Source organism: Lithobates pipiens, unplaced genomic scaffold, assembly GCF_037356315.1.
Source record: "Lithobates pipiens isolate NorthernLeopardFrog02 unplaced genomic scaffold, aLitPip1_a1.2 Scaffold_28, whole genome shotgun sequence".
In the NCBI taxonomy this organism is placed as follows: domain Eukaryota; kingdom Metazoa; phylum Chordata; class Amphibia; order Anura; family Ranidae; genus Lithobates; species Lithobates pipiens.
This window is the reverse complement of record NW_027507789.1, coordinates 164,743,122-164,769,906: the sequence shown is the minus strand read 5'-3', so window position 1 is coordinate 164,769,906 and position 26,785 is coordinate 164,743,122. Positions and strand designations below refer to the sequence as shown.

Genomic DNA, 26,785 nt, shown 5'->3' with positions numbered 1-26,785 from the left:
AAACTTTTTTTTGCAGTGACCCATGTCCCCTGAGGCAGGAGGCAGGTCGCCAAACCCTTTTTAGGACACTATCTTGCATATTAGCCGTTAAAATTAGCACTTTCCAATTCGAACGTTCGAGTCCCATAGACTTCAATGGGGTTCTAACGTTCGTACCGAACGCGGGGGTCGTTCGCAAGTTCTGGTGCGAACCGAACCGGGGGGTGTTCGGCTCATCCCTACTCTACATTTACTGGTACACTAGTGAGACTCACAGGCAAAAAAAAAGCTCATGACTGTCAGCGACTGTATCAAAACGCTACCAAAAAACTGTTAGTGATTGCAGGGATCAGGCCTGACTGCGAACACTGCAGTTATGTGTTTACTGTTTTGTAAGTGACAGTGATCGATCGATCGTTACTGCACTTGGGTGGGCTGGGCTGGGCAGAGGGGCAAAATGCAGGTATCTGGGCTGATCCCGCTAACACTGCGTTTTTGGGAACCCTAAACTGCTGGGGACACTAGTATAGATCTGATCAGATCAGATATTGATCCTTTCAGATACTATACTACTAAGGGAGGTTATGCTGTGTGCGTGCGTGCGTGGGTGTTAGCGTTACTGGCACTAGTGATCAGGTGGTTTAACCTTTATTAACCACTTCAATACCAGGCACCAATGAAGTGGCACTGATAGGCGACACGGATGGGCACTGATAGGTGGCACAAATTGGCACGGATTGGCATGGATAGGTGGCACAGGTGGGCATGGGTTAGGCGGCACAGGTGGGCATGCATAGGCGGCACAGGTGGGCATGGGTAGGCGGCACAGGTGGGCATGGGTAGGCGGCACAGGTGGGCATGGGTAGGCACTGATAGGCGGCACAGATGGGAACTGATAGGCGGCATTGTATTATAATATATTGTACTAATGGATGCCAATCAGTGCCAATCAATAATGCATGCCAATCAGTGATGCCCATTGTGGGCACTGATTGGCATCCATTATGGGCACTGATTGGCATCCATTGTGGCACTGACTGGAATCCCTGGTGGTCTAGGGTGGCATACCTTGTCCTTGGCATCCCTGGTGGTCTGGTGGCGTCCCTGGTGGTCCAGTGTGGGCATCCTCGGGGGGGCTGTGCTGATAATCGATCAGCACAGACCCCCCCCTGTCAGAGGAGCAGCCGATCGGCTCTCCTCTACTCGCGTCTCACAGACGCGAGTGAGGAAAAGCCAATCACCGGCTTTTCCTATTTACACTGTGATCAGCCGTGATTGGACACGGCTGATCACGTGGTAAAGAGTCTCCGTCGGAGACTCTTTACCGAGATCGTAGTTGCCGGGTGTCAGACTGACTACCCGCAACAACGATCGCCGCGATGCGCGCCCACGGGGGCGCGCAGCGGCTCATAATCCTGATCACGTCATATGACGTCCGGTCAGGATTATGCAACCACTTTGCCGCCGTCTATTTGCTATAGGGCGGGCGGCAAGTGGTTAAAGTAATTGTATAGTCAATTTTGGTACTTTTACCTACAGGAAAGTCTATAATAAGGCTTACCTGTAGGTAAAAAAAAATCTCCTAAACCGTACAGGCATGACTGCAGCAGCGCATGAGCACAGGCGATTCTCGGGTAAAAGTCCGGCAGACGCCAGACCCTGCCAGGAAGTAATCTCCCGTGCGCATGCGCCGGAGTAACGATATCGCGGCTCCGGCCACTCACCCAAACCCGCGATACCAGGAAGAAACGCAGAAGGAACATGTCAGCTCCCTTGGCGTGGATCGGGCCAGATGTCGGGGCCTCGTTCTAAGGTAAGTATTTCATAATGAGCTATTATTGGGTGCATACTAGCTCATTATGCCTTTTCCTTTGCAGGTGAGTAAAAAAATACTTCAGCGGGTATACAACCACTTTAAGTAATAAGTGGCGGGTGCCCTGACACTATAAAAAAAAAAAAACGAACTAACCAACGTCAGCCATAACAGTTATACGGTGATCACTGGTGAAAGGGTTAACTAGGGGGCAATCAGGGGGTAAAACCTATACTAGGTAGTATATGGGGGTACCTGACGCTATAAAAAGCTGACGCTGAACCTAAATACTTACCTGGCTAACTAGCGTGACCTGTGACACTAATATGGTGATCAGTAAAAAGATCGCTTAGTAACACCGGGGACAGGGGGGTGATCAAGGGGTTAAACCTTTATTGGGGGGGTACCCCAGAGCTGAAGGGGCCTAGCACTAACTTCTCTACCACTTATAACAGTCACAAATGACACCAATGCAGTAATCAGTTAAAAAAAAAAGAAGCTTCTCATTAGCCAGGAGCGATCGCGAGGGGGTGGCCATGAATCAGTGGCCTCCCCCTCAGCACGCTGGGAGGCAGGGACGTACAGGTACGCCCATATGCCTGCCCGTGCCAGTCTGCCGACGTACATCAGCGCGTGGAGGTCGGAACTGGTTAACGACAGTCATTTACATTATCACTTGTGTAGCATATACAATTGCTATATTCTTTTTTTTTTATCCCACAAAATTGGAGTTACAATTTAACTACTTGCTGACCAGGCACTTTGTTTACAAGTTTAAATCCGTATTTTTTGCTAGAAAATAAATGAAACCCCGAAACATTATACTTTTTTTTTTTTTTAGCAGAGACACTAGGGAGTAAAATGGCAATCATTGCAATTTTTTATGTCATGATTTAAAAACCCAATTTAAATCCCCTGCACGGTTTAACCCCTTCCCAGCAAGTGTCATTAGTACAGTGACAGTGCATACTTTTAGCACAGATCACTGTGTGTCACTGTTTCCCACAAAGTGTCAAAAGTGGTGGTTAGTGTCAGATTTCCCACCACAATATCACAGTCCCGCTATAAATCGCTGATCACCACCATTAATAATATGAATAAATGTAGCATAGTCCCGGGTCCCCTATGGTCTAATGAGAATGTCTAGAGTTAGGGACAGCTGACATCCTTCTGTACAGAGTGGGTTACAAGGCATGGTGGCTGTAGTGTAAGATAGATTCATGGGCACCAGACACTTCTTGAATGCAAAGAGATTTATTTTCTCTTGAACTGAACTGTGGGAGAGAGGGTAAGGGCCAGGACACCCTTTAGTAGTTGCAATGTCAATTAGCAGACTCTGAGACTTCTATAGGCAGATAGCCAGACACCACATCTGCATGTGTAGGATCGCTGTCTCCTATGACAACAGTCTTATAACAGTTTCCAACAGTTGTAACAAACTTCTGTACTTCCTCTACAATCTCCACTTCTAGATCTTCACTCCACTGAGCTCCCAGTCTCTCTCACTAGACTTGCTGATCCACTGCCACTGGATCTCCTGAGCTCTTCCAATCTTCTCACACAGTATCTTCCTCAAGCGTCTCCCCCGTGTCCCTGCAGGGTCCTTGGCTCGGCACTCACCGATACTTGTCAAGCATCACCCCACTGGTCTGCTCGGTCCCTGGCTTGGCACACAAGGCTGCTCTGCAAGCATCACCTGTGCTGGCTGGGTCCCTGGCTTGGCACCTTCCTGAAGTTTCCCAATTCTTCACCATCCCTGGTTGGTGAGAATACTGCTCCGGTACTTGCTTCAGTTACTCAGTGTGGTCCCTGGTAATAAAGTGGAAGTTCCCTTAGTGGCAACAGCTTCCCCTCTACCTCCGACAGATTCTCTGCCCGGCAGAACCGTCACTTCTGGTTGGACTGCAAGCCGCAATCCCAACCCCACACTGCTCTCTTGCTTCTGGATAGGCCCTCAGACAGCCTGGCATCCAGATGTCCAAGGATAGGCCTCAGGCTCCGGCCTAGCAGCCCGGGGCAACATAGCACATGTCCACCCAGACAGCCCTCCAGGTGGCACAGAACACAGTTCACCTGACTTCACCCAAATAAATAGGTTCTGCCAGCAGGCCAAGGGATTTAAGAAACCTCCTGCCCATTGGCTGAGATACCCCATATACTCCTAATCTGACCTTGCAATGCCTTTATCTTATCTAATGCCACCAAGTGCCTGACCACCTAGTGGTAGAAGAGAGAAGTGCAGCAATTCCAGAATTTGGGCGAACTCAATTGATCCCTAACAATTGGCCAAGGTGAATACACCTGGCGGGTAAATTTAGGAGCAACTCTGCCTAAACACCAGGGTGCTACAGCAATAAATAAATAAAAATTCCAGTATAATATACAGTATAGACCATAGTTTGTAGATGCTGTAACTTTTGTGAAAACCAATCAATATAAACGAATTGGGTTTTACTTTACCAAAAACATGTAGCAGAATACATATTGGCCTACATTGATGAAGACATTTGATTTTTACATGTTTTTATTGGATATGTTTTATAGCCAAAAGTAAAAATATATATATATATTTTTATTAAAAAAATAATAATTTTTTCGTTTATAGCACAAAAACGAAAACCCCCCCGTGGTGATCAAATTCCACCAAACAAAAATATTTGTGGGAATAAAAAACATTATATAAAATGTAATTTGTGTACAACATTGTAGCAATTGTCAGTTAACCACTTCAGCCCCAGAAGATTTGGCTGCTGAATGACCGGGCCGTTTTTGCGATTCGTCACTGCGTTACTTTAACTGACAATTGCGTGGTCATGCGACGTTGCACCCAAACAAAATTGAAGTCTTTTTTCCCCCCACAAATAGAGCTTTCTTTCAGTGGTATTTGATCACCTTTGCGTTTTTATTTTTTGCGCTGTAAACAAAAAAAGCGTACATTTTTAAATAAAAACCACAATATTTTGTACTTTTTGCTATAATAAATATTCCCAATTTTTTATTTTTTTTAAAAGCAAATTTCTCCTCAGTTTAGGCCAATATGTATTCTTCTACATATTTTTGGTAAAAAAAAAAATCGTATATTGATTGGTTTGCACACAAAAGTTATAGCGTTTACAAAATAGGGAAAGATTTATAGCATTTTTATTATTATTTCTTTTTTAATAGTAATGGTGGCGATCTGCGATTTTTATGGTGGACACATTTGACACATTTTTGGGACCATTGGCATTTATACAGCGATCAGTGCTATAAAAATGTACTGATTACCGTAAAAATGTGACTGGCGAGGAAGGGGTTAACACTAGGGGGCGATCAAGGGGTTAATTGTGTTCCCTGGGAGGTAATTCTAACTGAAGGGGGGTGGGACTGACTAGAGCAGTGATGGCGAACCTTGGCACCCCAGATGTTTTGGAACTACATTTCCCATGATGCTCATGCACTCTGCAGTGAGGTTGAGCATCATGGGAAATGTAGTTTCAAAAACATCTGGGGTGCCAAGGTTCACCATCACTGGACTAGAGGAAGTGACAGATCGTGGTTCCTAGCTAACAGGAACACACAATCTCTCACTCCTTTCAGAACAGAACAGGGAAGAGTGTGTTTACACACACTCGTCCCTGTTCTGCCTCTCGTGTTTGCTCGTGGCCGATGACCACAGTGGCATCCCCCCTGTGTAGCAGGCGCGTGCCTGCTATCCCAATCCCATGAGCCGACCTATAGCTATGACAGTTCGCTGGGTCATGCCGACCTGCCGCGGTAAAATGATGTCGGCTGGCCGGCAAGCGGTTAAAGTAGCGCAGTGCCAAAAAGCAAAAAACTGACTGGTCATGAGAGGGGTGGGGGGTAAATCTTCCAGAAGTCAAGTGGTTATAGACAATCAGAGTGGCTGTGTACCTTCACTTCCTATATTAACATCTGAGAGGGGAGGAAGTGAGGCTCTGTGGAGGAAAGGATCAGCAGCAGATTCATGGTGGGGTAATTTAACCCCTTCACTCCCCTTCCTCTACCGTACACTTGATCTCCATGCTGTGCCCTGCCTGTATATTAAAGTAGTACTATAGGCAAAAACTTTTTTCATTTTGGATAGACCAAATGTATTTTTTTTTTCTTAATCACCATTTGTGTCCCATGGGGGAGATTTCCCTTCACTTCCTGTCCCATAGCCAAAGCAGGAAGTGAAAGGAAATCCCTGCAAATTAAGGGAATCAATTTGATCCCCCTCTTCCCAGGTCACCAGAACTAGTGTCTCCATTGGAAGATTTCCCCTATTTTACTTTTCTGGGGACAACCCAAAATTTGGGAGTTTCTTTCCTTTACAGGACAAATTGAAAGGGCGATACTCCCCAATGGGGGTGCAGACAGCCATAAAAACTGACAGTTTTGGATTCACTCCATCCAAAAAAGTTTTGCCTTTAGCTATACTTTAACTCCTTCACCCCCTTAGCCTGCATATCAACCCCCTATGTCCGGGATATGCAATTAGCTGACCTCCAGCTATTGCAAAACTACAAGTCCCATCATGCCTCTGGCTCTGGGTTTCATGATTGTGGCTGTCAGAGTCTTGCTAGGCCTCATGGGACTTGTAGTTCTGCAACAGCTGGAGGTCCGCTAATTGCATATCCTTGTCCATCCTCCTACTGTATGTGACCTGTACATTACCCCTTACCTTCTCCCCCTCCCTCTGTGTATGATGTATATATAATAATGAGGAGCTGTACCGGAGCTGCCGGCAGTGGCGGAGGCGATCCGGTCCTCTCTGTGGCTGGGCATGGAGGCGAGTGAGGAGAAGATTTCCCACACCCGTCTCCATGACACTGCAGGGCAGAAGTGACGTTTTCAAAGCTCTTAAAGAGGAAGTAAACCCTGATGAGTTTACTTCCTCTTTCATTCCCTGCAAAGGCAAAGCATAATTGACTACTATGCATCGCATAGTAGCCCATTATGTGTCACTTACCTGACACAGGAGCCAGCGAAGTCACCGCTGTCCCCGGTAGTCCACCGCATCCATTTTCTTGGTGGGGTCTCGCAGCTCCGTCGCTGTCATTCGGCGAAGCCGCGATGACGTCACTCCCGCGCATGCGATGATGTCACATCCCGTCTCTGAGAATGCCGCGCTCAGTGCGCCGCTGTCTACGGCGCATGCGCCGTAGACAGCGGTGCCTGTTTTTGGGCAAATATCTCCTAAACCATATAGGTTTAGGAGATATTTCTTGGACCTACAGGTAAGCCATAATCTAGGCTTACCTGTAGGTCAAAGTGGTTTGTAAGGGTTTACAACCACTTTAAAGGGCCATCTTTAAAAATCTTTTTTTAAATGATAATTTTTTATATTAATTTTTTATTGCATTTTAGTGTAAATATGAGATCTGAGGTCTTTTTAACCCCCCCCCCCCATCTCATATTTAAGAGGACCTGTCATGATTTTTTTTTCTGGGGGAGGGAGCCTCTGTCTCCTGTTCATTCATTTTCAATGCTGAGGCTGCTCAGAAAGGGGATTGGGAATCTGTGTCCTCAGTCCCTTTCTCTACCTCAAAGGGAAGATGTCAGGGGTTTATTAGACTCCTGATATCAACAAAGGCCCCCAACAGGGCTGACAAAAAAACAAAAAGATTCCATAATATTTACAAAATAAAATTGTAAAAAATAAATAAAATAAAAACCTGACACCACCCCCATACCAGCTCTGTCCACAGCCTCAAGCCCTTCCCCCAAAAAGCACTGTAAAAAACAAAACAAACATTTTTTTTTATGAAATTGTAAAAAAATAAATACATAGAAAATAAAAAACCTATTGACACCATTCACTGCTCTACTGACACTGTCCACTGCCCCAAACCGCCCTCCACCCCCTTCCCAGAAGCACTGTGAAAAAAATATTTTAAAAAGTGTTTAAAAAAATAAAAAACAAAATAGTAACAACAAAAAACTGCTGACACCACCCTACTGACACTGTCCATTTACCTCCATACACTCTGCACTCCTCTCCTGCACATACCCCCCACCTCCAGGCACTCCTCTCCCGCACATACTACCCACCTCCATACACTCCTCTCCCGCACATACTACCCACCTCCATGCACTCCTCTCCCGCACATACTACCCACCTCCATGCACTCCTCTCCCGCACATACTACCCACCTCCATGCACTCCTCTCCCGCACATACTACCCACCTCCATGCACTCCTCTCCCGCACATACTACCCACCTCCATGCACTCCTCTCCCGCACATACTACCCACCTCCATGCACTCCTCTCCCGCACATACTACCCACCTCCATGCACTCCTCTCCCGCACTTACTACCCACCTCCAAGCACTCCTCTCCCGCACATACTACCCACCTCCAAGCACTCCTCTCCCGCACATACTACCCACCTCCAAGCACTCCTCTCCCGCACATACTACCCACCTCCATGCACTCCTCTCCCGCACATACTACCCACCTCCATGCACTCCTCTCCCGCACATACTACCCACCTCCATGCACTCCTCTCCCGCACATACTACCCACCTCCATGCACTCCTCTCCCGCACTTACTACCCACCTCCAAGCACTCCTCTCCCGCACATACTACCCACCTCCAAGCACTCCTCTCCCGCACATACTACCCACCTCCAAGCACTCCTCTCCCGCACATACTACCCACCTCCAAGCACTCCTCTCCCGCACATACTACCCACCTCCATGCACTCCTCTCCCGCACATACTACCCACCTCCATGCACTCCTCTCCCGCACATACTACCCACCTCCATGCACTCCTCTCCCGCACATACTACCCACCTCCATGCACTCCTCTGCCGCACATACTACCCACCTCCATGCACTCCTCTCCCGCACATACTACCCACCTCCATGCACTCCTCTCCCGCACATACTACCCACCTCCATGCACTCCTCTCCCGCACATACTACCCACCTCCATGCACTCCTCTCCCGCACATACTACCCACCTCCATGCACTCCTCTCCCGCACATACTACCCACCTCCATGCACTCCTCTCCCGCACATACTACCCACCTCCAGGCACTCCTCTCCCGCACATACTACCCACCTCCAGGCACTCCTCTCCCGCACTTACTACCCACCTCCAGGCACTCCTCTCCCGCACATACTACCCACCTCCAGGCACTCCTCTCCTGCACATTCTACCCACCTTCACACACTCCTCTCCCGCACATGCTACCCACCTCCATACACTCTGCACTCCTCTCCCGAACATACTACCCAGCTCCATACACTTTTCTCCCGCACATACTACCCAGCTCCATGCACTCCTCTCCCGCACATACTACCCAGCTCCAGGCACTCCTCTCCCGCACATTCTACCCACCTTCACACACTCCTCTCCTGCACATGCTACCCACCTCCATACACTCTGCACTCCTCTCCCGCACTTACTACCCACCTCCATGCACTCCTCTCCCGCATTTACTACCCACCTCCATGCACTCCTCTCCCGCACATACTACCCACCTCCATGCACTCCTCTCCCGCACATACTACCCACCTCCATGCACTCCTCTCCCGCACATACTACCCACCTCCATGCACTCCTCTCCCGCACATACTACCCACCTCCAGGCACTCCTCTCCCGCACTTACTACCCACCTCCATGCACTCCTCTCCCGCACATACTACCCACCTCCAGGCACTCCTCTCCTGCACATTCTACCCACCTCCACACACTCCTCTCCCGCACATGCTACCCACCTCCATACACTCTGCACTCTTCTCCCGCACATACTACCCAGCTCCATACACTTTTCTCCCGCACATACTACCCAGCTCCATGCACTCCTCTCCCGCACATACTACCCAGCTCCATGCACTCCTCTCCCGCACATACTACCCAGCTCCATGCACTCCTCTCCCGCACATACTACCCAACTCCATGCACTCCTCTCCCGCACATACTACCCACCTCCATGCACTCCTCTCCCGCACATACTACCCACCTCCATGCACTCCTCTCCCACACTTTCTACCCACCTCCATGCACTCCTCTTCCGCACATACTACCCACCTCCATGCACTCCTCTCCCGCACATACTACCCACCTCCATGCACTCCTCTCCCGCACATACTACCCACCTCCATGCACTCCTCTCCCGCACATACTACCCACCTCCATACACTCCGCACTCCTCTCCCGCTCATACTACCCACCTCCATACATTCCGCACTCCTTTCCCGCACATACTACCCACCTCCATACACTCCCCACCCGCTCATACTACCCACCTCCATGCATTCCGCACTCCTCTCCCGCACATACTACCCACCTCCATACACTCTGCACTCCTCTTCCGCACATACTAGCCACCTCCATACACTCTGCACTCCTCTCCCGCACATACTACCCATCTCTCCCGCACATACTACCCACCTCCATACACTCAGCACTCCTCTCCTGCACATACTATCCACCTCCATACTCTCTGCACTCCTCTCCTCCACATACTTCCCACCTCCAAACTCTTTCCACTCCTTTCCTGCACATACCATCCACCACCATACATTCCAGTGGCGGTTGGTGGTTTTTTGTTTGGGGGGGGGGGGGGGCGGCAAACAACCACCCCCCCCCGCAGCACCTCAAACCCACCCCCATTCCCCCCGCCCCCGTGTTCTCCTCCTCCAGCCCGCTGTGTGCTACTGACACCATCCACTGCCCCATACCCCCCATCCCTTCCCCAGAAGCACTGTGAAATATTTTAATAAGTGTTTAACAAAATTGTAAAGAAAATTGGATAATAAAAAAGTTAAATCTCCTTTACCCTAGTAAATTGAGGGTCACGGCTAGAGATCATACCCGTTTTTTTTTTTTTAAGCATCAAAAGCCGCATCAGATTGTCTGGACACTCGATAGAAGATATATGGACATATACATGAGTTTAGTGGGGGGGGAGGGGTTATGGGGAAAAATTGAGGCAAAAATGGTGACACTGCGGAGGAGGACAAATGTGAAGTAATACTCAGGTTTTTAATATTAACCACTTCAATACCGAGCAACTTATACACCTTCCTGCCCAGACCTATTTTCAGCTTTCAGCGCTGTCACATTGTGAATGACAATTGCGCGGTCATGCTACACTGTACACAAACCACATTGTTATCATTTTGTTCCCACAAATAGAGCTTTATTTTGGTGTTAATTGATCACTTCTGCGGTTTTTATTTTCTGCTAAACAAAAAAAAAAAAAAAACCCCGAAAACGTTGAAAGAAAAAACTTTGGAAATAAGTATGTTTTCTCCTTCACTGGTGGGCACTGATGGGGCTGCTCTAACGGGCACTAATAAGGTGGCACTGATGATGGGCACCAATATGTGGCACTAATATGCAGCACTGATGGGTTTACATAGGTGGCACTGATAGGCGGCACAGATGGGGCAATACTGACAAGCTCTGATAAGGTGGCACCGATGATGGGCACTAATATGCAGCACTGATGGGTATACATAGGTGGCACTGATGGGGCTGCCCTGACAAGCACTGATAAGGTGCCAAACAATAATGGCTGCCAATCAGTGATGCCCATTGTGGGCATGATTGGCATCCCTGGTGGTATACCTGGTGGTGGCAATCCCTGGTGGTCCAGTGTGGGCTTTCTTGGTGGGGCTGCACTAATAATCAATCAGCACAGACCCCCCTGCACTTCCAGACACTGTGAATCGTCATTTCCTTCCTCCCTGCAGTTATGTGAGAAAGGCATAGAGGAGGGGAAGAACGGGCAGCTTTCCCTCACTACACAATGGCGCTCTATTGCCCCCTGCAGGCTGGAGGGAGGATAAAGCTGAATCCTCTCTTTAGCTATCTGTCTACGTACAGCGGAGGTATCAGCCAGAGCGTGCGTCACGCAGCGGCATCTGATTGGCTTGAGGAAGCGGGCGGTTAGCGAGCGCAGGCCGAGCGGCGCCATTTTGTAGGTGGTTCCAGGAGGAGGGGGTGAGACCCGACACAGCGCACTCCAGTGGTAAAATCTACACCCCAAGCTTCTTCATCGCACCGGAGAATCTAGTAAGTGTGATTATGACTGATGTCAGCTGACCAGGGGGGCGGGTCCAGTGTCGGGATGTGTGGGCGGGACCGGCTTGTGTAATGATCTGTCAGTGTTTCCTCTCCTCCTTTCTGCTCTGAGGGAATAGAAATCATCGTCCACACTGAGGAGCAGAGCTGTCCTCAGAGATCCTAGTGGCCCCGATACACTACATGACAGGGCCCCCCCATACACTACATGACAGTAGCCACCCACACCCTACATGACAGGGCCCCCCCATACACTACATGACAGAGGCCCCCCACACACTACATGACAGAGGCCCCCCACATCCTACATGACAGGGGCACCCCACACCCTGCATGACAGGGGCCCGACACCTTGCAGGACAGGGGCCCGACACCTTGCCGGACAGGGGCCCCCACACTCTACATGACAGGGCCCCCCCCATACACACTACATGACAGGGCCCCCCCCATACACACTACATGACAGGGCCCCCCCAGACCCTACATGACAGGGGCCCGATATACTACATGACAGGGGACCGACACCTTGCAGGACAGGGGCCCCCACACTCTACATGACAGTGCCCCCCCCCCCACACCCTACATGACAGGGGCACCCGACACCCTTCAGGACAGGGGCCCCCGATATACTACATGACAGGGGCCCCCACACCCTGCACGACAGGGGCCCCCCCACACCCTGCACGACAGGGTCCTGATATACTACATGACAGGGGCCCCCCACACCCTGCATGACAGGGACCCCCCACACCCTACATGACAGGGGCCCCCACACCCTACATGACAGGGGCCCCCCACACCCTACATGACAGGGGCCCTGATACACTGCATGACAGGGGCCCCTGATACACTGCACAATAGGGGGCCCCCACACCCTGCTCGACAAGGGCCCCCCACACCCTGCATGACAGGGGCCCCGATACACTGCATGACAGGGGCAATCGACACACTGCATGACAGGGGCAATCGACACCCTGCAGGACAGGGGCAATCGACACCCTGCAGGACAGGGGCAATCGACACCCTGCAGGACAGGGACCCCGATATACTACATGACAGGAGCCCCCCACACCCAACATGACTGGGGCCCTGATACACTGCATGACGGGCCCCAACACCCTGCATGACAGGGACCCCTGATACACTACATGACAGGGACCCCCACACCCTACATGACAGGGGCCCCCGATACACTGCACGACAGGGGCCCCGATATACTACATGACAGGAGCACTCCACACACTGCATGACAGGGGCCCCGATACACTACATGACAGGACCCCCCACACCCTACATGACAGGGGCCCCCACCGTACATGACGCCCTGCAGGACAGGGGCCCCCCGATACCCTGCATGACAGGGGTAACCCACACCCTGCATGACAGGGGCACCCGACACCCTGCAGGACAGGGGCCCCAATATACTACATGACAGGGGCCCCCAACACCCTCCTGCACGACAGGGGCCCCCACACCCTGCACAACAGGGCCCCCCCACACCCTGCATGACAGGGGCCCCCACACCCTGCACGACAGGGGCCCCGATATACTACATGACAGGGACCCCCCACACCCTACATGACAGGGGCCCTGATACACTGCACGACAGGGGGCCCCCACACCCTGCACGACAGGGGCCCCCCCACACCCTGCATGACAGGGGCCCCCACACCCTGCACGACAGGGGCCCCAGGGGGGCGGGTCCAGTGTCGGGATGTGTGGGCGGGACCGGCTTGTGTAATGATCTGTCAGTGTTTCCTCTCCTCCTTTCTGCTCTGAGGGAGCAGAAATCACGTCCACACTGAGGAGCAGAGCTGTCCTCAGAGATCCCAGGGGCCCCGATACATTACATGACAGGGCCACCCCCACCTGATACACTACATGACAGGGCCCCCCCCATACGCTACATGACAGAGGCCCCCCATACACTACATGACAGAGGCCCCCCCACACACTACATGACAGGGGCCCCGATATACTACATGACAGGGGCCCGACACCTTGCAGGACATGGGGCCCCCACACTCTACATGACATTGCCCCCCGATACCCTACATGACAGGGGCCCCCACACCCTACATGACAGGGGCCCCCGATACACTGCACAACAGGGGCACCCGACACCCTGCAGGACAGGGGCCCCGATATACTACATGACAAGGGCCCCAACACCCTCCTGCATGACAGGGGCCCCCACACCCTGCACGACAGGGGCCCCCCCACACCCTGCATGACAGGGGCCCCTATATACTACATGACAGTGGCCCCCCACACCCTGCATGACAGCGACCCCCCCACACCCTAAACGACAGGGGCACCCGACACCCTGCATGACAGGGGCACCCGACACCCTGCATGACAAGGGCACCCGACACCCTGCAGGACAGGGGCCCCGATATACTACATGACAGGGGCCCCCCACACCCTGCATGACAGGGGCAATCGACACCCTGCAGGACAGGGGCCCCCCACACCCAACATGACAGGGGCCCTGATACACTGCATGACGGGCCCCCCACACCCTGCATGACAGCGACCCCCCCACACCCTAAACGACAGGGGCCCCCCCACACCCTGCATGACAGGGGCACCCGACACCCTGCATGACAGGGGCACCCGACACCCTTCAGGACAGGGGCCCCGATACACTACATGACAGGGGCCCCCCACACCCTGCATGACAGGGGCAATCGACACCCTGCAGGACAGGGGCCCCCCACACCCAACATGACAGGGGCCCTGATACACTGCATGACGGGCCCCAACACCCTGCATGACAGGGGCCCCCCCCACACCCTGTATGACAGGGACCCCTGATACACTACATGACAGGGACCCCCCACACCCTACTTGACAGGGGCCCCCCACACCCTACATGACAGGGGCCCCCGATACACTGCACGACAGGGGCCCCCCCACACCCTGCATGGCAGGGGACCCAATACACTGCATGACAGGGGCCCCCACACCCTGCATGACAGGGGCCCCAATATACTACATGATAGGGGCCTGACACCCTGCAGGACAGGGGCCCCGATATACTACATGACAGGGGCCCTCCACACCCTGCATGACAGGGGCCCTGATACACTACATGACAGGGACCCCCCACACCCTACATGACAGGGGCCCCCACCCTACATGAGGTCCTTGCAGGACAGGGGCCACCCACACCCTACATGACAGGAGTAACCCACACCCTGCATGACAGGAGCCCCGATATACTACATGACAGGGACCCCGATATACTACATGACAGGGGCCCCCCCACACCCTACATGACAGAAGCCCTGATACACTGCTGTTGGGCCACAACACCCTGCAGGACAGGGGCCCCGATACACTTCATGAAAAGGACCCCCACACCCTACATGACAGGGGCCCCCACCCTACATGACACTCTGCAGGACAGGGGCCCCCCAATACCCTGCATGACAGGGGCCCCCGATACACTACATGACAGGGGCCCCCACACCCTGCATGACAGGCACCCCCCACACCCTGCATGGCAGGGGACCCGATACACTGCATGACAGGGGCCCCCGACACCCTGCAGGACAGGGGCACAGATATACTACATGACAGGGGCCCCCCACATCCTGCATGACGGGGGCCCTGATAGACTACATGACAGCGACCCCCCACACCCTACATGGCAGGGGCCCCCACCCTACATGACACCCTGCAGGACAGGGGCCCCCCGATACACTGCATGACAGGGGCAACCCACTCCCTACATGACAGGGGCCACCACACCCTGCATGACAGGAGCCCCGATATACTACATGACAGGGACCCCGATATAGTACATGACAGGGGCCCCCCACACCCTACATGACAGGGGCCCCCACCCTACATGACACCCTGCAGGACAGGGGCCCTGATACCCTGCATGACAGGGGCCCCCCACACCCTGCATGACAGGGGCCCTGATACACTGCATGACGGGCCTCAACACCCTGCACGACAGGTGCCCCCCACACCCTACATGACAGGGGCCCCCACACCCTACATGATAGGGGCCCCCGACACCCTGCAGGAGAGGGGCTCCAATACACTGCATGACAGGGCCCCCCCCACACTGCATGACAGGGGCTTTTATACACTGCATGACGGGCCCCAACACCCAGCAGGACAGGGGCCCCCGATACACTACATGACAGGGGCCCCCCACACACCCTGCATGACAGGGGCCCCGACACCGTGCAGGACACAGGCCCCAACACCCTGCACGACAGGTGCCCCCCACACCCTTCATGACAGGGGCCCCCCACACCCTACATGACAGGGGCCCCCACACCCTACATGACAGGGGCCCCCGACACCCTGCAGGAGAGGGGCCCCCCAATACCCTGCATGACAGGGGCTCCAATACACTGCATGACAGGCCCCCCCCCCCACACTGCATGACAGGGGCTTTTATACACTGCATGACGGGCCCCAACACCCAGCAGGACAGGGGCCCCCGATACACTACATGACAGGGGCCCCCCACACACCCTGCATGACAGGGGCCCCAACAGCCTGCTTGACAGGGCCCCCCCGATACCCTGCATGACAGGGGCCCTGACACCCTGCAGGACAGGGGCCCCGACACCCTGCAGGACAGGGGCCCCAGTACACTGCATGACAGGGGCCCCCCACACCCTATATGACAGGGGCCCTGACACCCTGCAGGATAGAGGGCCCCCCCATCCCTCCTACAACACTAAAGGGACACACTATTATTTTGGTGGGGGCGGGGGGGGGGGGTTGTCGGCAGTAAAGCTGCGATTTACCGTAATTTTAGTGGCGCTTTCAACCCACACTAGCGGCCAGAAAAGGGTTAAAGGCGCCACTGCCGAAACGCTTTGTAGGTGCATCGGCAGCACTGGCCAATACTGATGTATTCTCCGCTCCCACAACGCCCCAAAGATGCGGCTTGCAGGACTTTCTTTCCAGTCCCGCCAGCGCACCTCCCCGGTGTGAAAGCACTCGGGGCTCTCATACTTGGGGGGGCGGGTTCAGGCGATTTACAGGCGCTATTTTTTAACCCTTTAGCCCCTGAAAACACCTCCAGTGTGAAAGTAGCCTCAGATTTTCCATCTCCCTCTTTACTTTGGAGTCTTATGTTTATAAATCACTTTTATTATTCTGCTGTCTTCATAGCAATCGCTGCACATTGACAGATGAATGCCTCTGTATTTTATAGATTCATTTGCGGTATTTGCCGCTTCTTTTTCAAATATTTATTGCAGTGTTATCAGCACCTAAAGTGGCATGGATTGTATTATTATATGAATTCTCACGTTTTCGATATTTATTTGCTCAATGTCACATTATTTAAATCGCCATTATTTACATCCTTGCACATCAATGTCATGTTGGCTTTGTTGCATAAATTAATTTGGCAATCACTACAGCAGCGCAGCCCCGCCATTTTATATATATACCAATCACATTAGATACCGATAAAGTGCCTGCAGCAACGGGTCACTTTTCAACATTACATCTAATTCAAAGTTGGAGTATCCACTACACAGTTATTATGCCCCCCCCAACTCACATCCCACCCCAATCCCCCCTCCTAGCAGAACTCTACTCCCCCAATTCCCTATCCCAGCACAAATCCCCCCCCCCCCAATCGGCCCCCAAATCCCCAACCCCATCCAAATTACCCTTTTCCTGGGAACAAATTCTTCCTCCCTACCCAAATCTCCCCCCAGCAGAAAACTACTCCCCCAATTCCCTATCCTAGCACAAATCCTCCCACCAATCCCTCCTCCTAGAACAAATCCCCCAAATCACTTTTTCTAGCACAAATCCACCCAATCCCTCCTCCTTGCAATCTACCCTTCTAGCAACAATCTTCCCCAATCCATTCTCCCAGCACAAATCCCCCCAGCACAAATCCTCCCTCAACCCCGCCTCCTAACACAAATCCTCCCTCAACCCCGCCTCCTAACACAAATCCTCCCTCAACCCCGCCTCCTAACACAAATCCTCCCAACCCCGCCTCCTAACACAAATCCCCCCAACCCCGCCTCCTAACAAAAATCCTCCCAACCCCGCCTCCTAACAAATCCCCCCAGCAAAAAAAAATATCCTAAATCACTACTTCAAGAGCAAATCCCCCCCGTTCCTCCTTGTATAACAATTTCCCCCACAAATCCACAATCCCCTCCAAAGTACCCCTTTTCTAGCACAAATTCTTCCTCCCTACCCAAATCTCCCAAAGCATCCTGATTACACTTCTCAGCACAGATAAATGCCCATCCCCTTCTCCACAAACATCCAAAGTACAAACTATTACCCCCCCCCTTCATTGTGTACAATTTCCCTGTGACCTTCCCCTCCTCATCCTCTCCTGTCACTACAGCGCCCCTCCAGGATCGCTCTTAAGCCGCGTACACACGTAGCCGTCTGTCCGACGTACTTAGTCTGGCGGACGTCCGCCAAACTGTCCGTCGGAATTTTCGAACGGGCTACTTGCCCACACACGGCACTTTTTCAGCGGACTAATACGGCGTACTAAGTCCGCCGTACTTTCGAAATGAATGGACTCGCCCACACACGCGGAGGAAAGTCCGCTCATTTCGAGCGCGTCTCCAGGTAGGCGGGGCCCGCGAAGGAGACGTCGCTGGCCCTGCCGCCTGGTATGGACTTAAAGGGGAACCCCCAACGCCGAAAAAAATCAGCGTGGGGGTCCCCCCCAAGTCCACAACAGACCCTTGTCCGAGCACGCTACCCGGCCGGCCAGGAAAGGGGGGCGAGCGAGCGCCCCCCCTCCTTAGCCGTACCAGGCCGCGTGCCCTCAACATGGGGGGTGCCTTGGGGAAGGGGGGGGCCACAATGCCAGGGACGCGCTGCGCGGCCACTTATAAAGGGACAAGGGGCGGTGACACATGGCTTTATGTCACATGGGTTGGTGTCACATGGTGACCCCGCCCCTTACGATGTCACAGTCCCCATGTGACCAACCCATGTGACATAAAGCCATGTGACACCTATATAAGTGGCCGCGCAGCGCGTCCCTGGCATTGTGGCCGGAGAGAGCGTCGAGTCAACATCTCCAGGAGAAGAAGGAGAAGAAGAAGAACGGAAGGCGGCAGGGGCGACAGAAGACCGGGCCACCGCCTGTAAAAGAGCTATAAGAAGGCGCGGTGGCCCGGCAGAAGAACCGAAGAGGGGGACAAGACCCCCGAAGTCGGGAGAAGAGGCCGGCGGCGAGGAAGAAAGCCGCACTCTTTCTCCGCTAGCAAAAGAGCTACAAGAAGATAGCGGAGGAGTCCGGCGAGAAGACCCCCGAAGACGGAAGACCCCCGGAGCTGTGCAATAAAGTATTTTATCTTGTGTGTTGTGTTTTTTTTTGTACTTTTATTTTACAGGTGAATGGGTAGGGGTACATTGTACCCCATACTCATTCACATAGGGTTGGGGGCCGGTATCCGGGGGCCCCCTTATTAAAGGGGGCTCCCAGGTTCCGATAAGCCCCCCGCCCGCAGACCCCGACAACCAACGGCCAGGGTTGTCGGGAAGAGGCCCTTGTCCTCATCAACATGGGGACAAGGTGTTTTGGGGTGGGGGGGGCCGCGCGGCCCCCCCTTCCCCAAGGCACCCCCCATGTTGAGGGCACGCGGCCTGGTACGGCTAAGGAGGGGGGGGGGCGCTCGCTCGCCCCCCTTTCCTGGCCGGCCGGGTAGCGTGCTCGGACAAGGGTCTGTTGTGGACTTGGGGGGGGGACCCCCACGCCGATTTTGTTCAGCGTTGGGGTTCCCCTTTAAGTCCATACCAGGCGGCGGGGCCAGCGACGTCTCCTTCGCGGGCCCCGCCTACCTGGAGACCCGCTCGAAATGAGCGGACTTTTCTCCGGGCGGGAAAAGTCCGCTCATTTCAAAAGTACGGCGGACTGGCATACACACGGCCGGATTGTCTGCCGAAATGCGAGTACGGCGGGTAGATTGTTGTGCAAACCGAAATTCTAAGTCCGCCGTACTGTCGGGTCAAAAAAGTATGCCGGAGGCTACACACGGGGGGATTGTTTGGCGGACTTGAGTTTGCCGGACTTTTCCACCGGATTGTTTGATCGCGTGTACGCGGCATTAGATGACATTGGAGTGTACACACACACAGTGTGATTACTGCCCCCTATCCACATTTCCTGCTGCCAGTGTTCTGTCGAGAAGTGCCCCCATCGAATAGTGCCCGTGCATGCGCAGGACGGAGCGGCATTTCAGCTGATATGTCGATCAGCTGGAGTGACGTGACCAGGGCGCAAGTGCACATCATAGGAGGCATCCCTTGATGGGAGATACCATTTCAGGGCCACAATTGAAGCCTATACAAACATCGGGGGGGGGGGACCGTAGTTCTCACATTGTGCCTTGCTGTTGCGGGGCGGCTTTACAGTGTGCTGATGGTCCGGTTTTGCTGTGTTGCAGGGCGGTTTTGCCTGTGTGAAACGGCGGGCTGCAACACAGATAAAAACAAAACCATATAATATGAGGTCAAAACTTAGAGGTTTCAATTTGTATGCAATCAGGCAGGCCCTTCCACTACATGGTTTTGGTAAATCTGAAGAAAAAAAATCAGCAGAAAATATGATAGTGTGTATGGGGCATTAGACTGACAACATGGCTTCTCCATGGATATAGTACATTGAGTTAAGCATTGTCACTCTAGGACAGGATATGTTACAGGGTCACCAGGTTAAAATAAAGGGGGCAAAAATGCCTGAGAAAAAAAGCTGTATGATCAAAGGCATTAGGCATTGGGCTAGACCACAAACAGCAATCATGTTAAGGACTTTGGGTGAGCCTTTGTAAAATGATCAGTTTTGGGTCCCTCAGAAGAGGACTAGCTTCCCTCTGGGTCAAGCAAGGGCCAGGTCACCCAGAATGTAAAGAACATGTGTAGCAATGAGATTTTCCACATGTTGACTATATGGTAGCACTATAGTATTGCAATCAAGTGCAAGCATTCACAAGCAGGGTTTTCCTTAGATTAGCTATTCTCAACCTTTTTATCCCAGAACAAATCTTGAGATAGAAAATGCCCCCTTACATTGGTGGTGTTCGAAGGCTGCCCTTACAGCAGCCTTGCAGTCATACCACTGGCTCTACCAGGTGGTGTGCAACCTGGAGATATGCAGGCACCATCAGATAGGAGCTTAGCCACAGCTCAAGGAACCCCTAGCCAACCCTCGAGGAACCCTGGTTGAGAATGGCTGCTCTAGAGGTTACTTGGGCTTTCTTGAGCTGCGGCTAATTGACCTCCCATTTGATTGTGCTTGGATAGTTCCAGGGTCAGTGCCAGCAAAGTTAGCTCCAGGACACAAATGATCTTTCCTGGTGCCTCCATTTCAGCATACCTGTGACAAGCTCCGCCTTGGCTCCTCCCTCAGGACCAGTGAATATTATAAAAGAAAAGGATTAGTGCACTCCCAGCATTCTCCTTTTTTTTCCCTCATACCGCATGGTCAGTGAATGGTGGTCGAATGTCCCTTACCTCTGCAGTTGGCAGCTTCCAGCTGGGTTCAAGCCTTTCCCAGGTGCAGTCCTTATTCGTGGGCAGCTAAATGCACTGATAAGATAGGCAGTCCCTTCTGTGGGTCTTTTGGGACAGCAGTTGTCTCTTAACTAAGGCCGCGTACACACGCGGGGACTGTTCGCTCAACTTTATCCGCTGAACAGTGTTTCAGCGGACAGTCCGCTCGTGTGTGGGCTTTCAGCGGACAGTTTCAGCGAACAGTCTGCTGAACAAAGTTTTTCGGAATTTCCGAAAAACTGTCCGCTGAAACTTTGTTTCAGCGAACAGTCCCCTCGTGTGTAGGCTTGTTCGTCAAACTAAGTTCCGCGCATGCTCAGAAAGGATTTACACGCCGAAGGTTGCATTGCAGTGTATAGGACGTCGTTTTCTAGTCCCGTCGTACGTGCCGTTCACGTCATCGCGCACGGTTTCAGCGGACTGTTCGTTCATCGTATGTGGGCAAGTACGTCCATGCTAAGTTTGAGCGGACTGTCCGCTGAAACTGTTTGACAAACAAAGTTGAGCGAACAGTCCCCGCGTGTGTACGTGGCCTAAGAGCTCCTATTTGCATTTATATACTGCGATTTGCTCAAGTCTGCAGCAGAGAAAGAAGCTATATCTATTTCCCTTCTCCTTCCATTTCTCCCTCCTGTCATCCATTCTCTCTCACTTTCCTTTCTTTGCGTTCCTCTCTCTTTTTTTTGCTTTCTTCCTTCCTTGTGATATTGTACCTTCATTCCTGGCTACTATAGTGGGCGGCCCCCCCTTACACTGGCTTTTCTGAGTCTCTCGGCGTCTTCCTGCCCACTCTGCGCATGCCAGTGGGGTGGGCCACATAGGTCGTAGTGCTGCGCATGCGCGGGCTGGTCAGAGGTCGTGGTGGCCATCTTGAATAGGTATAAAGAATGATGGGTCCAAGGCACCAAAAGTAATTGGCCTCCATCCCAAAATTTAGACAAAGAAAAGGGAAAGCGGTCAGCGGGACTTTAAATTAGGCCAATCACTATATAAAGTAAACGTGGGACATGAAACACAGTGTTGCTTTTGTGGGTACCGACAAAAAGGGGAGTTTTGAAATGAGAGATGTATATCAAAAAGCAGTCTTAGCAAAGAACATTTTATTATACTGGGTGAGATAATGTATAACATACTGAATAACACAAAAATGCATGCACAGAATCGCATACACGCTGGGCATGCTGAAAACCACATATAAATATTGACGCCATGGTACTTGGCATATCATAAAGTAAAAACAAGTCCTGCACAACATGGGCCACTGGAAGGGCAGAATGATGTTGGAAAGTCTAGAGTAAAACAAAAATAAGAGACATAAAATCATCTGTATGGACATCATGCATCTATGTAAGCCAGACGCGTTTCGTTGGGTTATACCAACTCTTCAGGGATTACAGGTAAATCCTTGTTTCTTCGGACACGAGGCCTGGGTACCATCCAATTTGGGTAAAAAAAATCCCTTATCTTGCTGTACAACTTTTCTTCCCCCCCTCCCTTATAGATTCCAGCTGCCTATCTACGCGGTCCCGGTTCATGTCTTTGGGGGACCCTTAAACACATCTTTCATCGCTCCACACAGTGTATTGGACTAGGAGAGAGGGGAGAAGGTGTCGTCTTCGTCCCTAACTCTGCCCTTCTGTGCGTTCTGCCTCTCTGTCTTTGCTACTTGTACAACCAAATTGGTTTGAAGGTTCACATTAATTGGTCATGCTATGACCTTATTTGGAACACACTTCTATGCATGTGAGTATGATTAGGTACATAATCCCCTTTTTCCCCCTTCCCCCTTTTTTTTTTTTTTTTTTCTCTCTCCTACGCCAACAAGGTCTATATACATGTACACGTGTTCTTATTTATCATTGTAGATCAAAACTTTGAATAACATAGACCTGCATAAATGATGGATGCCTGAGGAAGGAGAAAACTCCGTAACGCGTAGGACATATCATATGCAGATTATTGATTCAGTTGGTTGTGCATATGTGATTATGTTATAGATATGTCACACCTGTATATACATTGAAAAGAATTGTTTTCATTTTTGAACAAGTTTGGATGTAACTAGGTTGCATACCTGAAAATACATTTGTGTATCTTTTTTATTATGTGTATACTTTTTGATAAATTGTTATAATAAAGTGATTGTATGATTTTATATGTACGTTGTAAGTCTCACAGTCTATGCCTGAAAAGTCCTGCCATTTTGAGGTGATTTGCTTTTTGGTAGAACCTCTACGTTTTTGGGATGTTGGCTTTAAAAGAAAGTGAAGTACTTATGACACCTCCAGTTTTTTGATTTTTATTGATGTTGGAAAGTCTAGAGTAAAACAAAATAAGAGACATAAAATCATCTGTATGGACATCATGCATCTATGTAAGCCCCCCGCGTTTCGTTGGGATATACCAACTCTTCAGGGGTTACAGGTAAAACCTTGTTTCTTCGGACACGAGGCCCGGGTACCATCCAATTCGGCCTGGAAAAGAGACTTTGAATGGATCCGGTTGCACGGCTTGCCCCAGTGTAGGATATTCCAGTGGAGCTCAGCACAGCACATCTTTACTCGTGACCAACACCTAAGACACTGGCGGAAAAACTGAGGTACTCTCGGTAAGTGGAGGGGTTATATGGGGTATTGAACTTCCTGTCTAGGGTGTGCCAGTGTCCAATCACCTAGTGATACCCTATATAACACATCAGTGATTACTGAGACTCTGAGTCCCGTGATGTACGAGAAAGAAAATTAAATTTTTATTTTCTTTCTTCATTTTCAAAAACAAATGAGAGCTGCAAAATACTCACCATGCCTCTCAGCAAATAGCTTGGGGTGTCTACTTTCCAAAACGGGGTGGGTCATTTGGGGGGGTGCCATCTTGGCATTTTATGGCCTTCAAAACTGTGATAGGTAGTGAGGAGTGAAATCAAAAATTTACGCCCTTAGAAATCCTGAAGGTGGTGATTGGTTTTTGGGGCCCCATACGCAGCTAGGCTCCCAAAAAGTCCCACATGTGTGGTATCCCCGTACTCAGGAGAAGCAGCAGAATTTATTTTGGGGTGTAATTCCACATAACCCCATGCATATGTGAGCAATATATAATTTAGTGACAACTTTGTGCAACAAAAAAAGGTTTGTCATCTTTCCGCAACGTGTGGCAAAATATTAAATATATCAAAATTCTACACCCTTAGATGGGTCACTATTGATCCCCCGGACACCAATGTTGGCTCACTATTCTTTACATTGACACCACTGATGGGTCAACATCCCTTTCACTTACTCCAATTTTTGATCACTATTCTTTCCACTAACACAAACAATAGGATCCTCCCACTGGAACCAATGATGGGTCACAATTCCTTCCACTGACTCCAATAATAGGTCACTATTGCTCCCTCTAAAACCAATGATGGCCCACTATTCTTTCTACTGACAACAATTCGTTTTTTTTATTTTATATTTTTTTGTGTATTTTCTACTTTTTTACACTTTTATTTGTAACTGTAACGGTTTGGGTCTCTCAAAATCCGATGGAGATCCTGTGAAAGTGTGCCTAGTCTGTGCAGTGCTGTTCTCTATGGTAAAACTCCACTAGTGAATGGTAGCGCTCAAAACATTCACCAATGCAAAGACCAGGATTGTCAGGACAGGAGGGACAATAATAACGGGTGTCACGCCTATATCCGTGCTTTCTACAGACACAACATTTTCTTTGGGGGGCTCGTTGGGTAGGGGTACTTGGGAGGACATAAGGAAAATGCCTCTCATGCAGCCGGCTTACTGCATTTGGATTGGAAAGGTGAGGTGGAGCCCCGTCTGGAAACAGAAGGGCTCTGACGATCTCTTCCTGGAATTTAAGGAAGGATCCAGTCCATCCTGAAGCTCTGTATAGCACATGAGCGTTCAGCAAAGCCAATTGAAATAAATAAACAGACACTTTTTTGTACCAGCGTCTGGTCTTACAGGCAACTAGGTACGGCGCCAACAACTGGTCGTTGAGGTCCACCCCTCCCATATTTTGGTTATATTTGTGGACACAGAGGGGTTCATCCACACCAGTCCCCATAGTAATTTGAACCGTTGTGTCTGCATAAAGGGAGGTAAGAACAAAAACATTCTAAATATTCCTCCTCTTCACTACTGTACCTTCGATTTGCCATTTTGGGCTCTAAATTTACTGGTACACTAGTGAGACTCACAGGCAAAAAAAGCTCCTGACTGTCAGCGACTGTATCAAAACACTACCAGAAAATTGTTAGCGATTGCAGAGATCAGGCCTGATTCTACGAACATTGCAGTTATGTGTTTAGTGTTTTGTAAATTACAGTGATCGATCGATCGATCGATAGATAGTGCACTTGGCTGGGCAGAGGGGCAAAATGCAGGTATCTGGGCTGATCCCGCTAACACTGCGTTTTTGGGAACCCTAAACTGCTGGGGACACTAGTATAGATCTGATCAGATATTGATCCTTTCAGATACTATACTACTAAGGGAGGTTATGCTGTGTGCGTGCGTGCGTGGGTGTTAGCATTACTGGCACTAACCTGACGCTGCCTGGGCCGAGGCAGACCCCACCTGACCCTAAAACCTAACTTATATCACCCGCTGGGTGATCAGGTGGTTTAACCTTTATTAAAGTGGTTGTATAGCCAATTTTGGTACTTTTACCTACAGGAAAGTCTATAATAAGGCTTACCTGTAGGTAAAAAAAAAATCTCCTAAACCTGTATGGTTTAGGAGATATTCCCCTTGCAATGCGCCGCTGACTGCAGCAGTGCATGCGCACAGGCGATTCTCGGGTAAAAGTCCGGCAGACGCCAGACCCTGCCAGGAAGAAATCTCCCGCGTGCATGCGCGGGAGTGATGATATCGCGGCTCCGGCCACTCACCCAAAGCCGCGATACCAGGAAGAAACGCAGAAGGAACATGTCAGCTCCCTTGGCGTCGATCGGACCAGATGCCGGGGCCTCGTTCTAAGGTAAGTATTTCATAATGAGCTATTATTGGGTGCATACTAGCTCATTATGCCTTTTCCTTTGCAGGTGAGTAAAAAAAAAAAAAACTTCAGCGGGTATACAACCGCTTTAAGTAATAAATGGCGGGTGCCCTGACACTATAAAAAAAAAAAACGAATTTACCAGCGTCAGCCGTAACAGTTATATGGTGATCAGGTTAACTAGGGGGCAATCAGGGGGTTAAAACCTTTACCAAGTAGTATATGGGGGTACTTAACGCTGAACCTAAATACGTACCTGGCTAACTAGCATCACCTGTGACACTAATATGGTGATCAGTAAAAAGATTGTTTAGTGACACCGGGGACAGGGGGGTGATCAAGGGGTTAACCCTTTATTGGGGGGGTACCCCAGAGCTAAAGGGGCCTAGCACTACCTGTCCTACCACTTATAACAGTCACAAATGACACCAATGCAGTAATCA

The 26,785-nt window shown here is 51.0% G+C and overlaps 1 long non-coding RNA gene across 1 annotated transcript; it reads left to right on the top strand.

Annotated features, from left to right (window-relative positions):
* The first annotated feature begins 11,705 nt into the window (after positions 1 to 11,705).
* Positions 11,706 to 23,502, top strand: LOC143935739 (uncharacterized). Its single transcript, XR_013263579.1, has 3 exons — positions 11,706 to 11,813; positions 22,849 to 23,090; positions 23,213 to 23,502. It is a non-coding gene; the product is annotated as an uncharacterized LOC143935739 (long non-coding RNA).
* The last annotated feature ends 3,283 nt before the right edge of the window (positions 23,503 to 26,785 follow it).